Here is a 26,592-nt window from a genome sequence, read left to right on the forward strand (position 1 = left end):
CAACGAAGACTAAGTACCAAATTTCATCCATTTCGGTTCAGCACGTTCTATGGGGGCTATATCAAAACGTGGACCGATATAGCCCATTTGCAATACCAAACATTCTAGGAGTAATAGAAACTTATATACCAAACTACAAAGCTCTATATTAAAAATTGCGAGCTGTATCTTGATTTCAGCAACCGGACGGACGGGCGGACAAACGGACAGACTAATACCTCGATTTGCGTTATTGATTGGTTCCGACGCAAATCGAATCAGCGCAAATCAAAACACATTTTTCCACATGATTGAATAATAATCTCTTCACAAAATTCAAAGCCACAAATATTAGTTTTTAATAACGCAAATCGATTCAGCAGCGCAAATCAAAAAAAATATATTATTTTTGCTTAACAAAATTCGAAACAACGCAAATCGATGTATTAGTGTATATACTTTATAGGATCCCCTATGACACCGTGTATAGTTGTTGGAGCGCAAAACAACTCTCGAACGGATCTGCCGATTCGGTCAAAAATGTTCGGAAAATTGTGCGAAAGATAACTCTTGATTTGGTGCGTATATTTGTCCACTCCTTCGGGTACCTCCCACACAAAACGTTATGCACGATATCACTTGAACGGGGTAACCAATTTGGTCCAAACTTTGGATCTCCTAATATTTTGCCCAAATTTAGTTTAACTTCTAAAATGGCCCATATCGGTCCTCTCCTTAGGGTACATCCCGCACAAAAATTCAATATATGTGTCTAAGTGCAGTTTAGGGTCTGTTCGAAGATTCTTTGGAAATGTATACCAAACATGTCAATACTTCTTCTAAACTTAGTTTAACGAAATTTTATATTTCGAGGCCTTTTGGTTTGGTATATGTCAGTGATTTTGTATAGCCTCACATTACGATACGTACAGATTTTAAAGTAAACTCGTATATTTTATATATATTTGACATGCATGTTTCGCCTTCGGTAAAGGCTCCTCAGCCATATCGGATGTGGAGCGGCTTCGCTGTCCTCGAACTTTTCTTCTTTCAAATGCATTTTGTTTTGTTTTTTACAACAACAATGAGGATTTTCCCATTTTAGTTGTGCTTTCATGACAAACGGTTAGCGCTGCCTTTGAAAGTTATGAGTTTGGCTCTTAATGCTAACACGCCGTGACAACACTTTTTTCCTGTGTTTTTCAAGGACGTGGGTTCAAACCCCAGCCTGGCTCAGCTGATTTTATTTATTTGAAAATTTTGCCTTTTTAGGCGAAGATCATTTTTTTTTTTGTTTGTTTTATCAGTGACTGATGGTATAACTCCGCCAGTCCAGCTCAGTTCGAAAGATTGGCAGAAGGTTGATAGATTTTTTTTATAAAGTTATGGTCTTAATCTAGTTCTTCGACTTATCCTTAAAATTTAATGGATATTTTTTTTTTTTTGGATTCTAGTAATTCATATCTATAATAGAAATTCCCAATCCAAATTCGATTTTCTAGAAACTATTCCACTTTCACTACACTGTGCGCCATACATCATCATAGACAGGAACACAACCATATTATGGCACTCATTCTATGATTATTCTATTGTCATTATTAAATTACGGGGTCACTGCAATATCCATGCGTACAAATGTAAGTAAGTAAAGACGTATAAGCTACACATCTAAATGGATGAGAAAGGGAGCATAAAGTGCTTTACTTTCAATGGTAATGGAATTGCACAAATGAAAATAAAGATCACAAGGACGTTTTGTGGCAACGGCCTGAGGAATGGCCAGAGAAATAGATGAAATGAAAGAGAGAAGGGTGCAAAACAACAAAAGATACTGTGACTGACCCACTTGTACAAACATATTATGTGTGGAGTAGTACTGTCCGCTATAACGAGATTGTGGAAGAACAATTTTAAATTGCATTTTGCAAACAAATAAATAAATTACACAATGACGTCAACTAGCCTGGGAGATGTGTAATAAAATCAAAGTTCACCAACACCAGGCAACAACCTTCACCCCACCAAGAAATACATACAAACAGACACGCATAACACCAAGTGCTAAATACTACTACTTAAGTCACAACAAATATAACTTTTCTATTAAAAGTTTTAATAAATTACTTACTGGCATTTTGTTGGCTGTTGTCAAGTTGAATATTAGCTGGTCGGTCACATGGTCAGAATTAAAGGAGGGAGGGTGGTGGTGGTGTTGCTGTGGTTCTGACAGCATTAGGATTACTTGGTAAAAGTCAAAATGCACATTAACTTTGTTGACACAATATGTACGAGTATATTCTTGGATACTTGGATTGTTGATGTCTTAATTAATCTTAGTTTTCCTTATGACAGCTGTTAGTTATGTTAGCAGGCAATTTGTTCAAACAGATTTTATTTGTTTATATAATTTGATGATAAAGTCGCCTAAAATAAATAGACAAATATTATTTTGTGGTTTTTGTGGAAATTAATAGTAAATAGATGTGTATGTAATGCATATGTTAGACAACATATACATACAGACATATACATACCGACATTTACATAGTAAGTAGTTTGCTTTCGTAAAAGTATGAAAAGTTCTTATATTGATTTCATTCAAGGCTAAGATTAATTAATGAGCCTCTGGTGTAAAGTCATGACATATTACATTTATTTAAAGCCGCTGGGAAGATAGTAGCATGGAACTGTGATTACACAAACAGAGGAATGGTTTAGAATTAAGTTCGTATAATAAAGTAACTATTTTACAGAGTTTTATTTAACTTGCTTTGGTGTCCGTTTAGTTCAAATCTAGTAACTCATTTTCCACACAGTTGCAGTTCACCATTCGAACTATAACTCTGCACACTTTTCATATTTGGATGACAATACATGAATATGAAACCAAAACCAATATGGGTCAATTTTTTGTAGCCCCCACATAGCGGTACCACCCGATTTAAACTATTTTAAGGATTATATCTTCATTTTTAGGCCGATTTGGCTGTAATTTGGAAATGGTACAGAAACTTCCTTACCAGAAATGTTGAACATAGGTCGAGGTTTTGGTATAGCCTCTATATAGCGGCACCACCCGATTGTAGGTATTTTAAGGATTTTATCCTCATTTTCAACCCGAATTGGCTGAAACTTGGCATTTGGAGTTCCCAATGATACAGAAACTTCCCCACCAAAAATTATGGGCATAAGTCCAGGTTTTTGGTATAGCCCTTATATAACGGAACCACACGAATTCAGGCATTTTTAATTTTTCGACCTAAATTGGCCACAATTTTGTTATGAGGATCTTAGTGGTCAAAAAATTTAATTACTGAAAAGTTAAATAATAAAAATAATTTATAAATGCACTTAAAACTAGAAAATAAATTTTCATGATCGAATCTCTGAAATAAAACGCTTGCATTTGCATTCAAAATTGTGACAATATTAAACGGCAAGCGTTTTATTTGAGAGATTCCATCATGAAAAAATATTTTCTAGTTTTAAGTGCATTTATAAATAAAACACTGTAACTTAATTGTTTTAACCTCAGCATGATGATAACGAGACACAGTGGCCAATTCCAGAATACATCAAAACCCTAAATTTTACCGAAATGCCAGGAAGTTACCCTGACATTCTAAATCAACGAAAATGTGTATATATGTATCTGCAAGACAAAATATCACATAAAAAAGAAAAGTGCAAATATGTGCAGGATGTTTCGATGGAAATTGGTACAAAAGTCTTCTCTTTTTGTAATATAATAAGGTACACAGCCCAACTCGATCTTACTCACACCTATTTTCATCAATTATTGTGAAAATTGACCTTGATTTTTGGCCAGGTTTTTCGGAAATTTGGTCACTGTGCGAGGGTATATAAACATACGGGCAAAATGTGCCTCATCGAAATAATGGTTTCAGACCCCAAGTATGTTTGGACGAAATCCGTTTCAGACAATTTGGAGTTGATTTGGCCATTTCCGTCCATCTGTCTGGCTGGCTGGAGCCCATGATAACTTTCGAACGGATCAACCGATTCGGTGGCTTTCGTAATATTTTGTCCAAACTTAGTTTATGTTCGAAGATGGGTCATATCGGTCCACTCCTTCCGGTACCTGCCCGTTCGAAAGTTCGAAAATGTTCGGAAAATTATGGACTCAATCGGTCCACTACTTCGGGTACGTCTCACACAAAATTTCGGAAAAGTTCAGTTTAGGACCTGCTCTTGAATCGCTTTGATCTTTATTGTAACAACTTGTATTCACTGCACCCTACACAACGGTACAAGTTTCATCAAGGGCAAAACCATACTTCCGAAAAAATAGCCCGAAAGGTGCAAAAAAACCCTATGTGTAGTGGTCGGAGCGCAAGATAACTCTTGAACGGATCTGCCGATTCGGCCCCAAATTTGGTCTTCGTAATATTTTGTCCGAACTTAGTTAAAGTTAGAAGATAAGCCATATCGGTACACTACTTCAAGTACCCCCCCCCCCCCCAAAAAAAGGTTCAAAATTGCCTCAATTACTACAGTAAAAGTTTTTTCAGAAGCAAGTCGGTACTTCTTGAGTAAACGGCCCAAAAGGCGTAAAACCCCCTATGGCACCATATGTAGTGGCTGTGCTCTCCCTCGAATGGATCAACCGATTTGGTCCAAAATTTGACCTTCGTCATATTTTGTCCAAACTTAGTTTCAGTTTGAAGATGGGCAATACAGGTCCACAACTTCCGGTACTTCCCCCCAATATTTAAAAATTGTCACGAAAATGGTGTTCGATATCTCTTGGACGCGGCAACCAATTTGGATCTCCTAATATGTTGTCCAATTGTAGTTTAATTTTAAAAATGGCACATATAGGTCCTCTCCTTAGGGTGTCCCCCCACAAAAGTTTAACATTTTTATTTATGTGCAGTTCAGGATCTGTTCGAAGATCCTTTGCAACTCTTTGTGCTCCTTTTTACAGCGATATTATGTTTTTCCGGGGAAAGTCCATGCTTCCTGACATGCTGGTCCAAAACCTTTAAGTTATACGGTGACCACCTCAAATGACTCCTAAAATAAGATCTACTTCCAAAATGGAGTATGTCGATCCTTTCCTTCAGGTATCTACTCCTCATTATTTGCTTACGTCCAAAAAGATCACAATATCTGAAACCTCCCTACTACATAATTATTGGGGAATAGGATTTTGGTTGATGAAGGTTTGAACTCGTACAGGCTGAGGGTATATCTCTGTCGGCAAATACTTTTTCACTAGTTTTAATTATTTTTTTTATTATTGCCGACAATAATATATATATATCAAAAAGCAAAATTATGAAAACAAAGCTAGTGGCAGGATTAGTGTTCGTTAATTTAAAAAAAAATACTGACCGCCACACAATGGTTCAGGAATCGATTTTCCTGGCCAAAAATCAAATTTTTGTTTCGTCAAAGATATTAAATTTCTATATGGGATTTGATAGTAAACATATTGAAACTAAGGAAACCACAAAATTAGGTCAAAATATTGGAAAGTGTGGGCGTACGTAATTTTTGCAAATTTCTGGAAAAAGATGTAGCTATTTCTCGGAAACTATAACAGATATTATGTTTATTGTTTTTTTGTAAGATAGGTAGGATTGTGGTCTTTAAAAATCGTTCTAGTAAATTACGGTAGCATTTACACAACATGAGCTATTTTATTTTTCCTCAGGTACCAAATTTTATGAAATTCCAAATTTAGTGGACTAGAACTTTTGTGGAACAACATGGAACAAAGTTTCGTTTTCACAGAAAGATGCCCGAAAGTCTCCTCTTTCAGTCCATATATACTTTTGTTCCCGTGCCGTTCCGTCCGTTTAACACTTTTTTCAATTTATTGAAATTACATGGGTAAAATTGTGTTTTCCTATACTGTTTCCCTTTGAATTACAGCTTTTTGATACCAATTAAAATTTTTTTGAGTATATGAGTTTTTATACGAGTTATATAAGTTGTATAAAATCAGAAGGAGTATTTTTTTTTTTCATTTTTTAAAAAATTAAAATTTTTTTGCAAAAATTTTTTTTTAAAATTTTTTAAAAAAAAAAATTTTTCGAAATTTTTTTTTAGTTTTTTTTTTTGTAATTTTATTGTCAATTTGTTGTTGTTTGACCATCTTTAATACATAGGAAGATATAAAAACCACATGAACACTCAAATTTTGATGAAAAATAGTGTAAAAAACTCAAAAGTTTAACTTTGACCTTGAATTTCTCTGCGACTACCAGACCAAATTTGGCTGCCTATAATTCGTTCAAAAGTTACAGAATTTTGACCAGGAAAAAACCATTCTGAACCACTGTGCGGCGCATCGCAAATCGATTTTTTGGACAAAACCCCTTTTTTATCACCACTTGTTAATTTCTATGATATTCGATAGTAATCATAATAAAATTAGGAAACCAAAATATTGGAAATTTTGCGGGTGGCGTCCTAAAGACGACAATTGTTCCCAATTTTGTGAAATATGTAATTTCTGCAAATTTCTGAAGAGAGAAATAGCTATTTCTCAGAAACTATAATAGATATTGTGTTCATTATAGTTTTGTTAGATAGGTAGGATTGTTGTCTTCATTAATTGTTATCTTCTTCTTCTTTATTTGCGGATCCGTTATTCGGATATAAGCGATCATACAATATTATATGTATTACAAATTAATATATTTTAATGTTTTATGTTATGAAATTATTGACAGCTCTCGATTCTTCGCAGCATATATTAGATTCGTTTCATCCCAGTATCCTGTCCATTCTTGGATGTTCCTTAACCAGTACGTCTCTCTTCTGCCTCTTGTTCTGTGTCCTTCTATATTACATTTAATAATGGCTTGTATAAATTTATATTTATGGTTCCTCATCAGGTGCCCCAGGTATGCGATTTTCCTTGATTTTGCGGTGCGTAAAAGTTGTCTATCAAGGTTCATTCGTCTTAGAATTTCCTGATTCGTAATATGCGATGTATAGGGTATCTTCAGTATTCTTCGGTATACCCACATTTCAAATGCTTCAATTTTTTTCTCATCTGCACTTTTTAGGGTCCAGGTTTCTACTGCATATAGTAGTATAGACCAAATGTAGCATTTGACAAATCTTGCCTTCGTTTTGAGACCAATTTCATGGTTTGTAAGTGTTTTTTTGTATTTAAAAAAGGCATTTCTGGCCATCTCCACTCGACGCTTAATTTCGTTTGATGTGTTCCACTGGTCGTTAATTAAAACGCCGAGGTATGTAAAAGATTTTACGCGTTCGATGTTTTCGTTTTTGATATTTAATGACGTTTCACAACTGACATATTTTCGACTTACAATCATATATTTTGTCTTCTTTATATTTATTTTGAGGCCATATGATTCGCTTACGTACGTGAGTTTGTCTAGGAGTTGTTGCAGCCCAGATATACTGCTAGCAATAATTGTGGAATCATCAGCATAGCGTATATTATTTATAATTTTACCCATAACTCTTATTCCAATACGTTCTCCTTCAATTGACTCATTAAATATCTTTTGGGAGTATATATTAAAAAGAAGCGGCGATAGTATGCATCCTTGCCTGACTCCTTTTGATATGGGAATTTCGTCAGTCAGATCACCATTTATTTCAATTCTTGCAGTTTGGTTCCAATATAAATTGCGTATGCATCTAATTTCTTTTTCTTGTATTCCAATTAATTGTTATAAATTATTGTTATAAATTACCGTAGCATTTACACGAAGTGAGCTATTTTGATTTTCCTCAAGTACTAAATTTTAGTGAATTTCCAAAGTAGAACTTTGGAACTAGAACTTCTAGGGAACAGCATGGCAGAAAGTTTGGTTTTCGCAGAATGATGGCTGAGAGGGTTCTCTTTTAGCCCATATATACATTTGTACCCGTTCCGTCCGTTTAACATTTTTTTAATTTATTGAAATTACATGGGTTTGAGGTTTTATGTGAGTTTTATGAAAACCCAGAGAGTGTTTTTTTAACTTTTGAAAAAATTTTAAATTTTTTAAAAATACTAAAAAAAAATTTGTATCTTTATTATTTTTTTATTGGTGCTTTACCTTTTTAATAGATTGGAGCATGTGAAAAACTCAAAAACACTTTTTAATGCAAAATATGAAAAAAACTCATCATATTAACTTTAAACTTGAATTCCTCTGCAACTACTAGACCGAATTTGATCGCTTTTGTTGTTTCGGAAAGCTGAATGTGTTATCTGTCGAACAAATAAAAATTATGAAAATATTTTTATTCTTACAAATTTAAAAAGTTTGACTAGGAAAAAACTTTTCTGTGCTGCGGTAATAATTACAAAAAAGTTGAACCATTTTTTATTTATTTTTATTTTTTTATTTACTAAGTCATAATTCCAGAAACTTTGGAAATTGCCAAACATTAACCAAAATTTAATTATATATATTTAAACATATTCAGAAGCCACAAACTTCTCAAAGCCAAAAATCTATATATTATTTGCCAATTAAAAAACATAACTGAACATCAATAGTTAAAAAAAACATATTAACAAATAAAGACATAATTAAATATCCAAAATATCAAAAGTACAAATAAATTAAAATATGCAAAAAAAACAATAACAACGACATAAAACCCCAAAAACATAATTTGCCTTTTTTAGACAATCAATGTTTTTATTTAGTGAAGCGTGCCATGCTGTTTGGCACCATAAGGTCCTCAATTAATTATTCAACAATGATTTCAAATAAACTAATAATAATAATGAATTAATTGGCATCAAAGAACCATACAGAAACAACATAGAAAAAAACTAAAGCCGAACCGAGAATACAAATAAACAAAAATTGCCTGTCTTAATTTTTTAACATTTGCCAATTTTTTTTTATATTTTCTATATTTTTTGTATTTGAGTAGCATCAAAAGACCTCTTGACATATATAAATTGTATTGAGTAATTAAATCTTGTGTTGATTCTTTCAAACGAATCATAATTCTAATAATCAACATTTAATTTATTAATTGGGGGAACAAATTTCCCACTAATTTTTATTTAAAAAATTCTATTTTCATGGAACTCTCGAGGTATGAATTATTGCCAGTTTTAATTTACGAAATTGATAACGTATTTAGAACATTCAGAAAATTATAACCCTCACATTGTGGTCCAGGGAATTTTGTTAGTGTAGATGGTAGAGCACAACACATACATACACATAGTTACTTTTGATGACAAAACACATAAACGTCTAAAACGAATTTTGTTCATACATACTTGGGGTCGGTCTAAAACCACTATTTCGATGAGGCTCATTTTTTGACGTATCAAAGTGTGAAAATATATTAAGACTAGTAAAGTTTGGCCCGAATAATGTCATTCCTTTGAATGTTGTCGCGATCTTGAGATATTTCAGGTCCATTGCTTCATTCCTCGACATGATTTGTACCAAATAAAACGCTGTTTCTTTAATTTACGAATCCTACAAAGATTTATTGACCTCGCTTCTCTTATTCGTACACAACTTTACTTTACTAAATCCAACTCTTTATTTTAGTTTGCAGTATGATTAACAATTCACTCACCAATTCTTCCGTATTTATATTCGCTCGCTGAAACATATAATGTTCTCGAATCCTCAATCTAGGATGTTCTAAAAAGTTCAAACGAATTGAAACCACCCAGGAAACCAATCGTACCGACATCGTAACGAAATCGAAAGAAAATACGAATGCACGTCCTATGTCGGATACGAAATCGTAACGATTTCTTAACGAATGTTGTTTGAGGTGGAAGACAAAATTTCGGAACCAAAAGTCGGCGAGATATCGGATAGATTTCGCCACGAAACCGGAAGATAATCCTTGGGAAATTCGGAAGGGAAATATATTTTCGAAATTTGCCCCAAAATCGGTACAAAATCTAAACGATTTCCCCTCCAAATCGGGTAGTAATCGGAACGTAATCTGAACGATTTATCTTACGAAATTGTTCCAACGTGTCGGACATCCGACATTTAGTTTGCTGGGCACATCCATTCGCTGATGCACATATACAAATGTAGCGAACAAATGGGGCAGAGATAATACGAGAGAATAGAAGAGGTAATTATGAATGACTTCACAACGTAAATAAATAATTTAAATAAAATAAAATAAAATAAAATAAAATAAAATAAACATGGAAAATAGTAGTTGTTGTTGTAAAATTGATTCAAATAAATTGATTCAAGTAAATGCTAATAAAAATTTACGTTACAAATTAAAATTCTTAAATTAATGAAAATTTGATTGCTTGAGTTGGAGTATTCCCCCAATGGCTCATCTTCATTTATTACCCTCTATTACAGAGAGTAATGGTTTTTTTAATGAAGTTGAGCCATTGGGGGAATACTCCAACTCAAGCAATCAAATGAGATTGAATCTTCAACAATAAACAAAACAAACAAAAAAACAGCGGAGGCACGCGCAGGGGAACTTTGTTAAAAACAAAATTCCAACAACAACCTCACAGGCAACTGTGTTGATGTTCTTTTCAACTCACAGAATTCGATGAATTCTTTGTTGATACGTGCTGACAAGTTGCAGAATATTTTGATTTTGGTGTTTCTTTGGAAAAGCCGAAAAGTGAGTGAGATTCTCATTAGAGTTGTGTAGTTCGCGAACGAACTAGTTCAATTGAACGACTCACCTCAAAGAACGACTGAACTAGATCACTCGAAGTCGTTCTTTATAGTTCAGTAGTTCAGTAAAAGAACGAAAGAAATGTCAGTTGTTGCAACCGGCGTTTGCACCATACAATTTGTCTTCAAACTCTGATTTACTAACACATACATACATTTGTCAGCTGTCCATAATTTTTTCACAGAAAATAGGGTTAACAAATTTTTGACATTTTTGTAAAACAAGTGAGATAATAATTGAAATTTGTTGAAAACAAAAGAACATGAACAAAAACAAAATATGTGAACGGAAAACAAAAAGAAATCGAAGATTTTCATTCATAATTTGACAACTGTTTTTGCAGTCGTCTAGACGCCTACATCACACAGGCAAGTTTTGGGTTTTTGACAATTAATACATGTACTCAACTGTCCTGTCATGTGTAAACGCAGGGTGTAACAATTACCTTTTTCTAGTTTTTCTCAATCGAAGAGTGCAAATTTGTTATTGAAAGTAATATGTCTGAAAACAGAAAATATATTTTAAGGAAAATGATTCTAAAAGAGCGACATGCAAGTATTGCCCCACATCCTTGAGTACTGCTGGAGGGTACATTGGCAGTTTAAGTATACACATGAAGACAAAACATCATCATATTCCTTTGGTGGTGAAAAGGCAGTGACCGCCTCTTGAAACGGCAGCAAACACACAGGACTCTGAACTTGGAATCTGACGCGGTTGGAGTAGAATTGCCAAGTACAAGCTCTCAACATCCGGAGACCGCCTCCTATGAAAAAGCTTGAAGAAATTGATAGGGAAAGTGGTAGCAAAAGGTCATTATGCGCTACACATAGTTGATGAGCCAGAATTCAAAAAAATTAATAGAACTTGTGTCACACTGTCCTGCGACCAACGAGGAAAACACTCTCCCAATTCATTATCAACAGTTTATGGGATCTTCGGTCAACTATATGGTAATATGCAACACTTTAGAGAGTTTTATTGCAAAGTGCTTGCTGAACGACGAACTGAACTACTGAACTTAAAGAACGAACTAGTTCAATCAAAAGACCTGAACTAAAAAGATCGATCAGCTAAACGAACTAGAAAGCACAACTCTAATTCTCATTCATATGGGAATACTAGACACTTAAAGAGTTCGGATTTTCGCTAAAAAGGCATCAGTTCAAAAACTGAGAAGCCAATTGATAATTCCCTTCGCCGGGATAAAATCATGATATTGGTAGCGATTAGTAAAATTTTGCAACCCTGTCAGTTCGTTTTGAAAAACATTACTCGCTGCAATAGAGGGAAATAAATGAAGTTGAGCCATTGGGGGAATACTCCAACTCAAGCAATTAAATGAGATTGAATCTTCAACAATAAACAAAACAAACATTAATGAAAATTCATAAATTAACTTAAATCTACCAATTAGATTCGTTAAAATATATCGTTATAATTAGGACTACTACGGTAAAAAATTAAAAATGGATCCGTGAACAATCGAATTGAAAAATTTTAATTTATTTCTCTTTGGAGATTAATGATCGAAGATTTTTTGCAAGTAAACAATTAAAGCTGAAGATTCGAACCCACAAAACTACCACGGTTTCGATGTTGGTAGCAGCTCATCAGATATATCGGCTGTGGAGTGGCTTCGAACTTATTTTTTCAAATGCAATTCCTTTTACAGAGATGGATATTTGCCCATTAAACCTGTATGGCTTCCATGACAAACCCTTAGCTCAGCCTTTGGAAGTTATGAGTTTGGCTCTGAACGCTAACACGCCGTGATAACACATTTTTCATATGTTTTTCAAGAACATGGGTTCAAACCCCAGCCAGACTCAAGCTGATTTTTATTTATTTGAACATTTTGCCTATGCCTAGGGCGAAGATAGTTTTAATATTAATTTTAATTAATTTCTCGTTGGAGTCGAACTTAATGACCGATTTTCTGACACGTCTGAAGTCTTAACGTGTATACCTGGAGGTTTACAACCATTATTTAAATTATCTACATTTTCGAGCTTACACTACGCACATTAACTATATGGCTGAGGATAGAAAAGTCGATGCCAATCATTGTTTTTGCCTTAATGAAATATTTAAACAACCAGAATGGAATCATAAATAGAAAATGCATGACAAGTTGTTAAATGAATGGTAACTTTAACTTTTGTTTTAAAACGAATAATAACAGTAATAAGTTTTCAAATTTTTAAACATATATATTTCATTGGAAACTATTTTTCTTCAAACATTTTTGTCAATATATTCCCTAATTGTACTTAAATGCTTTTTTTTTATTTGCAGGTATGTTTCAATTATACGTCCATGGAATAAATTTGTAAGTCTAGAATAATTAGTAGTCAATTTTGATTTTTTTTTTTTTTTTTTTTTTTTTTGATAAGGATAAGCAATTATGAAGTGTTTCAAAAATCTGTTCTCAAACCTACAAGCATCAAAGTTTGGACCATTTTCAATTCATATAGTGTATTCATTTACCATAACTTATTTTAACATGGCTGGGAAGTAACAAATATTGGTTCGAATACGTTGCTCTATATGATAGAATATTTATTGAACTGTTTGGAAAATAACTACATATACATGACCCAATAAACTCGTCCCGGATCAAGAACAGCTCTGATTCGGGTTTAAATGTCAAAAAAAGAACATTACTGTGATTGAATTACAGAGTAAGCAAGTAGTTAAAGAGTTTCGTCATTTAATATAATGTTATTTGCTGAAGAAGCTGTAATTTTGATCATTCTACATATGTTACTATATTATAAAATACATATGTTACTTTATTATTATAACGTATGCACCACCCTTGTGTATATTAAATTTCCATTTAATATGGTTCCACTGTGGGAGAAACTCTTACTTGGAACATGCGGCATATGTTACTTTATTATAACATCCTAAAAGTATGCACTACACATTGTTAAATTTATAACTAGTGAATGTTAAATTGTTTATTTGGTAGCTAAAAAGTATTGACATTTAAGATGATGCCACTTGTGGGAGAACCTCTTACTGTAACAATTCTACATATGAGTATGTTACTAAATGTAACATCCACACTTTGCTACATATATAAGTTGTGTATGCGCAATATTCTAATTCTATTTCAATTAGTATTAGTCCAATTAATATTTTTGTCATACTAAATTCCATAAACCCAACAGTAAAAAGAACAACTATTGTAATTTACACAACTCTGTACATAACAAGCTCTAGGAGAAAAGGCAAATAACCACAAATAAAATAAACTACAAACAAATGGACAAAACTAGACCATGGAGACAATTCTTAAAACAGAAATAATAAACTAAATGAAAAACAAATAGTTTTCCCAACAACAAGTACATGGTAAAGAGAAAATTGATAAAGGTTTGCTTTTTTGTTTTGCTGTAAATGAAACAAAACAAACTAAGGCCACTTTAAAGTTGTTTTGTTTTTTATTTTGTTTTGTCTAGCACTATTGTTTGTTTGAAGTTATTTTATCGTTGTCATGCTACAACATTTGCAACACCAACTTCTCTACAGTTTGCAATATAAGCTGGCAATTTGTGTGCTCCAATAGCTTGGTTGTAGTTTTAAATAAAACGAAGCTGTTGTGGTAGAAAAGTCATTTTCATCAACACGAGTTTTTGTTAGATATGTATCAAAATATTTTTTCTTTTCATTCTGCTTGCTCTATATTTGTACTACCGTTTATGGGCTATTCTTTAGGGGCAAAGTTAGAAGAAAACTATTTTGTAATAAACTAACAATGTGTGTGTGTAATTTTTTGTTATACAAGAATAACAAGAACAAATAACAAGAACTCTCTTCAATATTTTATTAAAGCGGCACAACTAAGTGCACTCACCCTTATGTAAATTTGTCTTCAAGTCTTTACAAAATAATGAATAGATTGCATTAGAATGAAAAAAAGAGCCAAGCAACTCAACCACTGGTCCATGTCACATGCAACAATTCTTCTGGTCGTTGAGAGTTTTGAAGTTGGAGAAACTCAAAAAAGTCGTAGCCATATCACTTGACAAGTTAGTAGTAGTTGGTGGGTTCGTTATCTGTTCCAAAGTTAACGAAATAACAACAACAGAACTTCTACAATGACGACCGACAACGGCAACAGCAACGAACAATGATTGTGACAACAGTCACAAGAGGAAGAATCCAAAAAACAACAACAAATTAGAATTTGTTAAACTTGCATTGGTTTTTGTACTGCTGCATCCGTATGTTTTATATTTGCATGTGGATGTTTGGTGCTTTACTAGAAATTCCATATGTAATCAGATGCCCTCGGCTTGTCTGCATGCGCTCACATGAATGTTGGTCTATCTCACAAAAAATGTAGAGATTTGTAAATGTTCACAGTTGTGGTTAATTAAATAGTTAAAACCATGCCCATGAAATGTTATTTTTATACATTTTATTGGGTGGAGAACTACCAGGATTCCAAGTTATGATGTAGCTGCCATATAACTGTATTCCCAAAATGTTTAGGGTTCCTCTCTGTTTTCTAAAAATGTATTTAAACTAGCTTTGCGGAATTTGGATATTTGTAATTATAAGGCTTTTCCTTAAATTGGACAACCTTAAAATATACAGCCCTTGAGAATATTTAACGTTCCTAAAAGTATGCTATATATTTTGAATTCCCCAAAACAGAGTTGCCCATTCATAATGTCAAATCCAGAACTCTAAAATGAATGTAATCAACATTTTTTTGTTGTTCTTTTCAAAATCCCAACTGTTTTCTCTATCTCGTCCCCTTCTAATAGCATCAGAATATAATGAAATATCATGTACAGCAAAAAAAGAACCACCACATAACCTTAAAGCCAAATAGATACACTCTGTGGCATACAATGTTTGTTTCAAGTTCTACTCGTTACGGTAATTTATCATAAAGATTTACAACAAACAAACACAACATGCTAACAAGAACAGTACAAAGAAGAACAACAACTACAACTACAAACACAACAACATCAACTTTTCTAAATCTTCAGATACATATATTCCCAGTTATCCATTCATTCGTTCGTTCATTTGTTGTAACTCTACATGTTGTAAGCTAAGCACAAGACTCAACGTAGTCTCTATTACTCATAGTCTGTTAGAGTTAGAAGGAGCAACCAAGCAAGAGTTCCCAACCAATGATGCGATATAATGGGATTCCTACTCGTACTCCTCTCTACACACAACAGGGATTTTAAAAGAAGCTTTAGTCAAAATCTGTTCATTCTCAGCAGCATAGAGAACACTTTGTGGGCATATGGAAAATTTTATGTTTGCTTGTATGCTGTTTGCAAGACCATCATAACAATTGTTGTTTTTGCCTTAGTGAAGAATGATTTTATTAGAATAAAGGGTCAAATTAGTTAATTCACTTTAAAGGTTATATTTCAAAGGGGTTATGGTTTTTCCTTTGTCATGGAAAATATGGAAATAAATAACACTGTGACACAAAATGGAACTCAAAGTCTGGGGGGTGGAAAATTTCTTTTGAATATGAAAGCCCTTGATGAGTATACTAGGAACCCAAAAGGAAATTTTCGCCATAGGTCAAGTTTCTGAGATATCGCGCGATGAAGTTTTTGATTTTTTCCCTATAATACTTGGGAAAATAGCTCCATATCTCTGTTTGGCGTTGTTGTAGCTTCGTTTTGTGGTGACATGTCTTCAGTGAAATCGATTGGCGAATCTTTTTGTAGAACATTACATTCTTCTAACTCAATGCCTTTCATGTCCTTTTCGTCCTTTATTTATTGAACCGTAACGAAAGTACCACAAGATGAGATTTTTCAGCATCCAAATATTCTACAAAAATGTTGCTCAGAAGATTTTAGGTACGGTTCCCTTTGACAACTAATCGATTTTGTCCCGTTTTCATTGTCCTTTTTGACATTTAATCGGTTTTGGTTCAGAAATAAACTATGTTTTGTTTTTCTGTATATTCGTCATTGGGTATTTATTGGTATGTACACATAACTATTGGTTATTGCTTATGTAGACATCTGGGGTTCTTCTGAAATATTTACCACTAATAGCTATTGTAATGATGAACACGTTAATAACAAATTTTCTTGGAGGATAGATCCGGTTATCTCAATTTTGGAACCGGATATTCCGACATTAAAACCGATTTTTGAACCGGTTTTAAGTAACCGATTAAACTTATATGTATACCGTTAAAAAGCTTATATAGTTGTCAATCAAATTAAATTAATTCGCTTCTGAAAACTTTGTTAGTTGCAATTCTAGAACAAAAAACCGTTTTCTTAAACCGTTTTTTAGGAAAAATATCAATACGCGCAAATATGAAGATCAAAGGCTGGGGGGCGAACAATTCTTTTTGGCGATGAAAGTCGATGAAGGTAATATTACGAACCCGGAAGGGCAGTTATGCCGTAGGTCAAACTTCTGAGTTATAGCGAAATGAATTCTTTCTTGACAAACTATACATACCTACATGACAAAAAACCTATCCAAATTTGATCACGCAATAACTCAGAAGTTTGACCTACGGCATAACTGCCCTTCCGGGTTCGTAATATTACCTTCATCGACTTTCATAGCCAAAAAGAATTGTTCGCCCCCCAGCCTTTGATCTTCATATTTGCGCGTATTGATATTTTTCCTAAAAAACGGTTTAAGAAAACGGTTTTTTTGTTCTAGAATTGCAACTAACAAAGTTTTCAGAAGCGAATTAATTTAATTTGATTGACAACTCTATAAGCTTTTTAACGGTATACATATAAGTTTAATCGGTTACTTAAAACCGGTTCAAAAATCGGTTTTAATGTCGGAATATCCGGTTCCAAAATTGAGATAACCGGATCTATCCTCCAAGAAAATTTGTTATTAACGTGTTCATCATTACAATAGCTATTAGTGGTAAATATTTCAGAAGCACCCCAGATGTCTACATAAGCAATAACCAATAGTTATGTGTACATACCAATAAATACCCAATGACGAATATACAGAAAAACAAAACATAGTTTATTTCTGAACCAAAACCGATTAAATGTCAAAAAGGACAATGAAAACGGGACAAAATCGATTAGTTGTCAAAGGGAACCGTACCTAAAATCTTCTGAGCAACATTTTTGTAGAATATTTGGATGCTGAAAAATCTCATCTTGTGGTACTTTCACTACGGTTCAAGAAATAAAGGACGAAAAGGACATGAAAGGCATTGAGTTAGAAGAATGTAATGTTCTACAAAAAGATTCGCCAATCGATTTCACTGAAGACATGTCACCTCAAAACGAAGCTACAACAACGCCAAACAGAGATATGGAGCTATTTTCCCAAGTATTATAGGGAAAAAATCAAAAATTTCATCGCGCGATATCTCAGAAACTTGACCTATGGCGAAAATTTCCTTTTGGGTTCGTAGTATACTCATCAAGGGCTTTCATATTCAAAAGAAATTTTCCACCCCCCAAAAATGCTGCTGCACAGTGTAATTAACAATTTTCAAGGTAGGAATTTAAAACAAAGATCTGCAAGAATCTAGTACGTGAACAACTTTCATACGCTCAGGAATGTGTCTCATAGAAATAATGGTTTAGACCCAAAGTATGTTAAGACCAAATCTATTTTAGACAATGTAGAGTCGACCTAGTTTTGTCTCCCTGGCTACTTGATGGACACGTTATATATTGTAATATTTTTTTCAAGCTTACATTAAGTTCGAAGATGAATTATATTATCAACAAGTCCACATTTCAAGGCCTTCACATATTTAACAAGAACATTTTGGAAATTCCACATAATTTCCATCCATAAGCCTCTTAGTCCATTGTGGCTAATCTGAGCAATCAAGTAGATTTACTAATGCTGTCTGTGCCGCAAAAACTCTTTACTATGTATCTCTCCACATCGGTGGATAAAAAGAAACAAAAACTGCAATTGTCCAAAGTGTTCTATAAGTACTGTCGTTACTCATACGCCACTCACTCAGAAACCCTCTTCAAGTACACTATGGCTCATCTGAGATGGATAGAACGAATCTGTAGACTTAATAATGCTATCTGTACCTCCAAAAATCACTAGATGTCATCCCCATCTTTCCATACCAGTGGAAACTCTTATTTCGATAAAAAAAGAAAAAAAACAAGAAACCCCTGAAATTGGTACAATATATGTTGACGTTAATTATAAATAAGTGTTGTGGTTAATTACTTTACTTAAGGCTGTAAAAAGCTATCCTTATTGTGTTTACTGAACTCTTTTTTGGCCAAAAACATTTGTGGTGATACCCACCCTTGAAGTCTCTTAAATATTCCCTCATATACATATGTACCTTAAAAAATTCCCACATTGGTATCTCTTAAAGCTTTCCCATAAATCATACACAAATGAGCATTGATTTCTCCAAAGATTCTTCACTAAATCTTCAAAGAAATCCACGATTAAATACCTTCGATGATTATCTTATAAACGACTCCTGAATACATTAAAAATTATCTCATGGATCCTCAAAAATTCCTCGCTCGAACACGTTCAAAAATTGTACGTCTTTAAAAATCTTCCCTTGAAGAATATTCTCCCAATAATCTTTAAACAAAACTTGGTTCAATGTCTAAGTTTTTATTTCTTTTTTTAAACCCACGCTTGGATACCTTCAAAGATTCTTTCAAAAATCTTAACAAAACCATGCCTAAATACTTTCAAATATTCTCCAATACATACCCCAAAGATTTCTCCTAAAAGTGTTTCAAAATCCCCTCTTGAATACCTCCATAGATTCTCCCATAAATTTGTAAAAACTACTCGCTTGAATACGCCAAATATTTTTCCATAAGTCTTCAAAAATTCTCTCAAACGTTTGAAAAATTCCCCCAAATACCTTTTAAATAATCCAAAAGCTACATTAAACTATATTTGATTGAGGAACTGGACTGTGTGAGTATTGACGTTTCTTATACGCACGTCAAAGGCCTATTGATAGTCCAACAAGAATTTCAGAAAAATACATCTCTAAAAGCCTTAATGTAGAGGCCCTTAGTCCTAATTGACATTAAACGATTTTTCTTGCGGCAATTTTTCTCGTTCTCTTTTAAACTTGCCTCTTGCGTTTATACAGGCAATTCTGTATCGGCAAGTTTTGTTTTCAAAACAATGAAAATAATGTCAAAAACGAAAAATATAAAAGGAATTGCCTGAAAATTGTCGGCACGAACAATTTTTTTCCACTTCCATACCCCTTACGTGTCTCTCCTACAAACTGAAACTTGCCGCAAGTAAACTAAGTCTAATGTAAATTGGGTCTTACAAATTCTGAAAAAAAAAACAGAAAAATACAACTTTGAAAGCTTTAAAGTATTTTTCCGAAAAGTTTCAGTAATCTAACATTTACGGCCTCGGAAGATGAAGACATAACGTATGTCAGTCTTTAAATAGCCCGTGGAAAATTAAAAAAATAATGCCAGTCAAAGTTCTTCGAAAAGTTTCCCAAAAATTGTGTAGTATAAACATAGGTTCGTATTAGTGTTGACGTTATTCATACGTTACGGTGACCATTTTAAGACAAAAATTAAAATTTGTTACTATTATATTCCTTTAGGGACTTTTTCTATCTCTTCTCTCTTTTTTTAATGATGTTAAAAAATAGCTTCTACAGTTAATGAGAAATCAAAAACCACATACGGACGTATTCTCACTAACTAAAATTATATTTTTTTAATTAAAGGAGAGAACAATTTACTCGAAGTTGCGGATTCCGATATTTTCGTTCAATACTCTTGCCGTTGATATTTTTTTCACACGCTAAGGGAATACCGATTTTGACTAAGACGACTGATTATTTTTCAATAGATATATTTGTTAGTAAAAAGTAAAAGGAGGAACTTCTTACAATTAACTTTCAATTTGAAATAAATGTTTCAAAAGACTTCAAATGTATTTATTTTGTCTTTTAAAATTTTAGGAAAAGGTAATTTATAAAAAGTTAGCTTAACATTGTTTAAATATTTTATATAGTAAAACCTCTTGCAACACACCCACATGTTATATAAAATTTCAGTTTACGATTATTTGCATTAATATTTAATATTTTATCATTTTGAAATTATTTACTACAGACCTCCTTCATTTGCAAGCGATTCCAATTACTTACATGTTAATGTTAATCGAAATTAATTACTGAGAATCGTTTGTATTTCAATTCCACAATTTATGCTCAAAATAATTATTTCAACATAAGCCTTGAAATATGTGAGTTTTATTATCTAGAAATAGTTTATGCGAAGGCATTTGTAAATGTCGAATTTTATTCATCCCTTAAGTATGCAACAAGTATTCACATTTAATAATGCCTAAAACTATGCCACATTTGTCATGATTATTTGTTTTTTCTCAATGCTTCACCATTATGTGATGAGTTTTTAGCTTGTGTGAGAAAAGTTTGTGTGCAAAATAAAATAAATTTTAATATTAATAAATTAAGGGAAGGAGGTTATTCGATTCCTAAAGTTATGGTCTAATTATTATTTTAACATAAGCCTCGAAATATGTGCATTTTATTCACTAGAAATTGGTTATGCGGAGGCAATTGTAAATGTCTAAATGTTTTCATCCCTAAATATGCAACAATATTCACATTTATTAATGCCTTAATGTAGATAATAATTGAAATTCATTTACATATCGAATAATTGTGTTGAATATTTTGGAATTTGTTACAAATTTAAATTAACAATGGTAAAACAACTCTTTTGGAAAACAATAAATATTTCTAAGCATTGTTATAGCATTCCAAGTATTTTAGTTATCCTCAAACTATGCCACATTTGCAATTTTTAGGAAATTTTCAGCAGTGTAAATATGTATGTTGAAAAAGCAACGGATTATCACGCGCACATTTTAATTGCTTCAAAATTAATTTAAATTCATAGCTTTCAGCAAAACTAAAACTTTTTTTAAATTTAAAATAAGGTTATAGTTTGCACTTATTGATTTAATATACCAACAAACTATATATAATTTCAAAATTTCCATAATTAGTTTAAAAATGTCTTTGATAATAATTCGGGTTCATCCCTGCATTAAGGCTTATTTAAAATTATGCTTTCTAATTAATAAACAGTACAAAAATAATAGGAAATATTAAATATTCAATTTCAAATTGAATCCCTATATTTAAAATATTGAATTTATTTTTTACCGTTTATTAGTCACCATATTTTTATTAAGCCCTAAAGTATGCAATATAAATACATAAAGAGTATGCAAAGGATTCAAATATATCAAATATTGTATTCATAGTGGAATCTGATCGAGAATTAAATTAAACCTCAATAATATAATAACAAGAGACCTTATGATGAAAAAAAATCTTCAATCATTTTGTTTGGAATGAAACCAAACCCACGTTTTCCCTCCACTTGTCCCATTGTAGTCACCATTGTAACCTACATACATTATGGCGCCTGAAATAATAAGCTTTTGAACTGATTGTGAATTCCAGTTTTTCCCAATAAACACAAAGTAGTCTGTGAGTTTTCATTTCATTTAACACAACTGACTACCATGCAAATGACTGGATTAATTACAAAAAATTAATTATCAGAAAACAAAAAGGCATTCAAAGAAGCAATTGGAAAAATTCATCAAACAATGGTAAAGAAAATTTATATTCATATAGATTTTATTGAGTGAATATTTTCAAAAAATTTAACAACATGTAATAAATTAAGTCAAAATATGCGCATATACATATTTTTACAGGATTAAGGTTTGACTTAGCTCCTTGTAGGCGTTGTTTTATTCCCCGATACAATTTGTAGCAAATAAAACAAGGGTTCTGAGATTTTGCCGGTTAGGGCGAAGATAATCATCAGACATATCGGCTGTGGGAGTGGCTACTCTGCCATCGAACTTTTTCTTTCAAAAACAACGTGTTTTTACAGAGACAAATATTTGTTCGTTCAATCTGTATGGCTTCCAAGACAAACGCTTTTTTTAGCGCAGCCTTTGGATCTTATGAGTTTGGCTTCGTCGTCTTTCGAGATCGTTTTAGATTACAATTCTACAATGCTTTTTTGTTATCCACACAAGACTTCATTCAGTTCACATAGTTTACACTTCACCTAATTCAGAATAAAAGCTTCAAAAGCTGGCCTAGTCTTGTATCTTGAAATGTTTACCCAATTATAAGGGTATAATTTTTGAGGAGAAGCCATATCTTCCTGTGAAAACGATTTTATTTAACGAATTTTTAAGATTTTAAGGAAGTGATTTCTATTCGCTTAGCTAGTGTTGGATCAGTCCTTTACTTCTGTGAAAATCTTTTCCTCAATGTCTCAGTATTCAAAGTAATTATGAAACCATCAACACTAAGAACAATTTACACATGTTCCATGTTTGAAATTGCATCCATAATGATATGCAGAAATGTGCTTCGACATCAAAATTAGATTCATAAACAAATATTTATGTTAACCGTAATGAAATGTCATGTGCAACGATATGTTGTCTTAATAAACATTGTGTTGGGTTAATGAATTGCAGTGAAATAAGATATTGCTGTTCTAGGTTTAACCCTTTAAATGGTAAAAGAAATGAAAAATAATAATATATTTTAATTAGAAAATATCTAATAATAAATAATGAGATATTGTGTGGCGGTTCAAAATTATGCAAGAAAAATAGTAAAAATTTCCAGAATAGTAGATAAGATTATTAATACAAAGTATTTAATCGAGCGATGGGCAAAATATTTTCTTCTGCATACTTTATGGAGCTATCATTGTGTGACCGCATGCATTTTCAATTATAATTGAGTTGTGTGTGGAGAGAGAAACGTTGAGAGCCCATGTACGCTCTCTGGCGTATCGATGATTTAAAACAAGGCAAAGACTTATTTTCTTTTGCATACTTCAGGGGGTGTCATTGTGTATCAATTATTTGAATAGTGAATAGTGTCGACAGAGAAACGTTCACATATTTATATATCTAGATCAGGCGAATTTTTTCTTCCGAACTTTCGTACAGATTTCTGAACGATTTCGGAATAATGTCGTATGAGAATCGGAGGTACCTTCAGAATCTTCGTAAAGATTTCTGAACGATTTTGGAATAACGTAGGAAAAAAATTTCGCTGACGCCTCTCTTTTTTATTAATTTATCTTTGTTATGGAAAGATTGTAATTTCAAACGTTTCTCTACTGATTTTCACTGTTGTTTTTTTTTTCAATTAATTGCAATTAATTACATTTGGGAACTCAATGTTTACCACTGACCTAAATAATGATTCAATCCTTTTTGGAATTTTTTGTTGACATCATTGTTTAATTTTTTCTGGGAAATTTTTGGTGGCAAACAAGTTCGTAACAGCTTGATGCCACAAAGTTATTCCTCCGCTTAGTGAACCACTAGATATTTACATTCATTTCTTAACAAGCAATAGTGCATACCAAATAAATTGTTGAATATTTAATTTGAAATTCCAGAACTGAAGCTGATGCGCACATGGTCTTCCACTTATGTATGTCATCCATAATGTCATGTAAATAATATCTGTCATTTTGTCTGTCGTCCAATTGTCAAATCTAGAATGTACTCGTATGTATATGACTGGATATGTATCACCACCACAAGCAATTTAAATATCAAAAAGGGTTTTCTTCTTCTGATTCATTGTTTGTTTACATATCTTTTGCTGATTTCTTCATTTTTGTTTACACAATGACATCAACTTGAGCAGCATCATCATCCCGTTCAACAGCTGTTGACATTTACTTTCCTGTTTGTGTGGAAGTAAATGGTGGGTGTCTGTGTCTCACCACCAGCAAAAATGCAGCCCGACACAATGTTTTTAGAATTCTCCACAGTGAAAATTGTTGCTGTTGAGTGTTAAGTATAGCTTGCCACATCACAATTAGTAATGACATGTTTTTATGATGATGCAGCGTCATCATCAGTTCTCAGTTTTTGGACACTTTGGTTTTAGATAAAAGATTAGATAAAATCTTACATACAACGTGATTTGATAATATAAAACTTTACGCACAAATTGATTTTAATTTTTTTTTTATTTATCAGCATTTTTGGCAAGTTTTATGTCAACTTTGGAACCACATATACATGCATATCCAAGCAAAATACTAATTACAAAACCCCTTACTAACCTATTATTTTAAGACGGGCATGTTGCGCGATGTACATAACTGGTTATTTTTTGGCCGCTAATATAAGTAGATAAATTAATAGCTACGACTTTAAGCAACTGTAAATGTATCTACGGGTTAGTAAGGATTTTTGTAATGAGTATTTTTGCTGAGATGTTAAATTAGATAGGATCATCAAACACACCAGATATGAAATGAAAAGTTCGATGACAGAGAAGCCACTCCACAGCCGATATGACTGATGAGCTGCTACTAACAGCAAAACCGGTCACATAATTGTGGTTGTATGGGTTCGAATCTTCGTCTTTCCTCTTTCTTGTGCAAAAAATCAAACATCAATCGAGTTTGATTCCAACAGGAAATTAATTAAAATTAATATTAAAATTATCTTCAATTCTCTCAGTGAATTGACGAAAAACACTAGCTGGGTGGAAGATATGCTTTATGTCATCTCTCCGGCCACATGTTTTCATAAACCGAGTTTTACCATTGCTGAAGGTTACTTTTAATTGATCATCATTGCGCCCATGCTTGGTAATTTAGTCGATCCATAGAGCCCATCTTACATGATAACGTGAATAACGCGATCCAACACTTGCTGCTGAACTTGGGTGTGAGGTTGACTTTTCTCTGCTAACATATGCTAGAGTTGCCTGTCTTTTTGCCAGTATTCACGCTTGTTGCATCAGCAAAAATCATCGCATTTAATCCCTACAGGTTGCAGCAAATTTAATTTCCTTAGATTCATTCTTAATTTCCTTAGATTCTTCCTTAGATTCATGGGTGCCACCGTGGTGCAATGGTATGCACACCCGCCTTGCACACTAAAGGTCGTGGGTTCAATTCCAGGCCAGGCAACATCAAAAATTCCAACGGTGGCAAAATTACCCCTCAGCAATGTTGGCGACATTTCCTGAGTATTTCAGCCATGTAAAACTTCTCTACAAGTGGTGTCTTAGGACACGCCGTTCGGACTCGGCAATAAACAGTAGGTCCCATATCATTGAGCTAATATGAATCGGGGTGCACTCATTGATATGAGAGAAGTCTCCCTTGTCCCGTGTGGGATGTTTGTGGAACAATTATAGATTCATTCTTAACCAGGGACGTAGCCAGAAATGCATTTCAACACCACTTTGGGGGCCAGTGGACAACTTTTGTGAGTAAAATATACAAAAAATGTCTAAAAAATTAACATTTCGGGTTACGTCGGAGCTGATTTTCAAAGCTCTCAAGGTGTTTGGCGTGCTCCACTTCTCCAAGTACTCCTTTACCCGCTCAGCTTTATTGCGGTTAGTCTTGAGGATTCCTGACTAGCATGGGGTTGAAATTTCAATGCCCTCAGCAGAAACCTGCTGGAACATCGTTACTGCTTTATGATTCGACAACTTTGAACTTATAACAGAGCGACTTGGAGTGCCTGCTGGTTTATGCTTCCTTTTGCTAATTGATGCTGCATTGTCATCCCTCCAAGGACCATCTGTAATGCAGCCGGGTGAGGCCATGCTACTTCGGAACAATCAGGTATCGCTGGGCTGGTAAGCGTGGACACAGTCTCTTCAATTGTCCTCTCGCTTTTGGATGAGTGGATGGTAGAGCTTTGCCACTGGAATAACCAACGCTATATTTGCTCTCAATTTGCAGTTTGTAGAAGTTCTTATATGCTTTGCACATTTATACGCCTTTTACCCTGATTATGCCAAATAGTTCCTCTAACGTTTTGTTCTTTTCTCGTAGTCTTCCCGAGGTTTTGTTATTTCTTTACGTATATTTTGCGATGCCCTTTCTAGAAAAAAATATCCTGTGGACCCAC

General features: G+C 33.3%; 1 protein-coding gene and 2 long non-coding RNA genes across 3 annotated transcripts in view; 1 reads left to right on the forward strand and 2 right to left on the reverse strand.

The window, feature by feature from the left end:
• Positions 1-26,592, forward strand: part of dally (division abnormally delayed protein) — a 284,242-nt gene that overhangs the window by 146,207 nt on the left and 111,443 nt on the right. The window lies entirely within an intron of this gene.
• Positions 1-26,592, reverse strand: part of LOC141401500 (uncharacterized) — a 235,561-nt gene that overhangs the window by 99,293 nt on the left and 109,676 nt on the right. The gene's annotated exons all lie outside the window — the stretch shown is intronic.
• LOC141401501 (uncharacterized) lies at positions 13,600-18,770 on the reverse strand. Its single transcript, XR_012412389.1, has 2 exons — positions 18,119-18,770; positions 13,600-16,096 (listed from the first exon to the last, which is right to left on the reverse strand). It is a non-coding gene; the product is annotated as an uncharacterized lncRNA (long non-coding RNA).

The sequence above is a fragment of the Musca autumnalis genome, unplaced genomic scaffold, assembly GCF_047663935.1.
Source record: "Musca autumnalis isolate F117 unplaced genomic scaffold, ASM4766393v1 scaffold_4, whole genome shotgun sequence".
NCBI classification, from domain to species: domain Eukaryota; kingdom Metazoa; phylum Arthropoda; class Insecta; order Diptera; family Muscidae; genus Musca; species Musca autumnalis.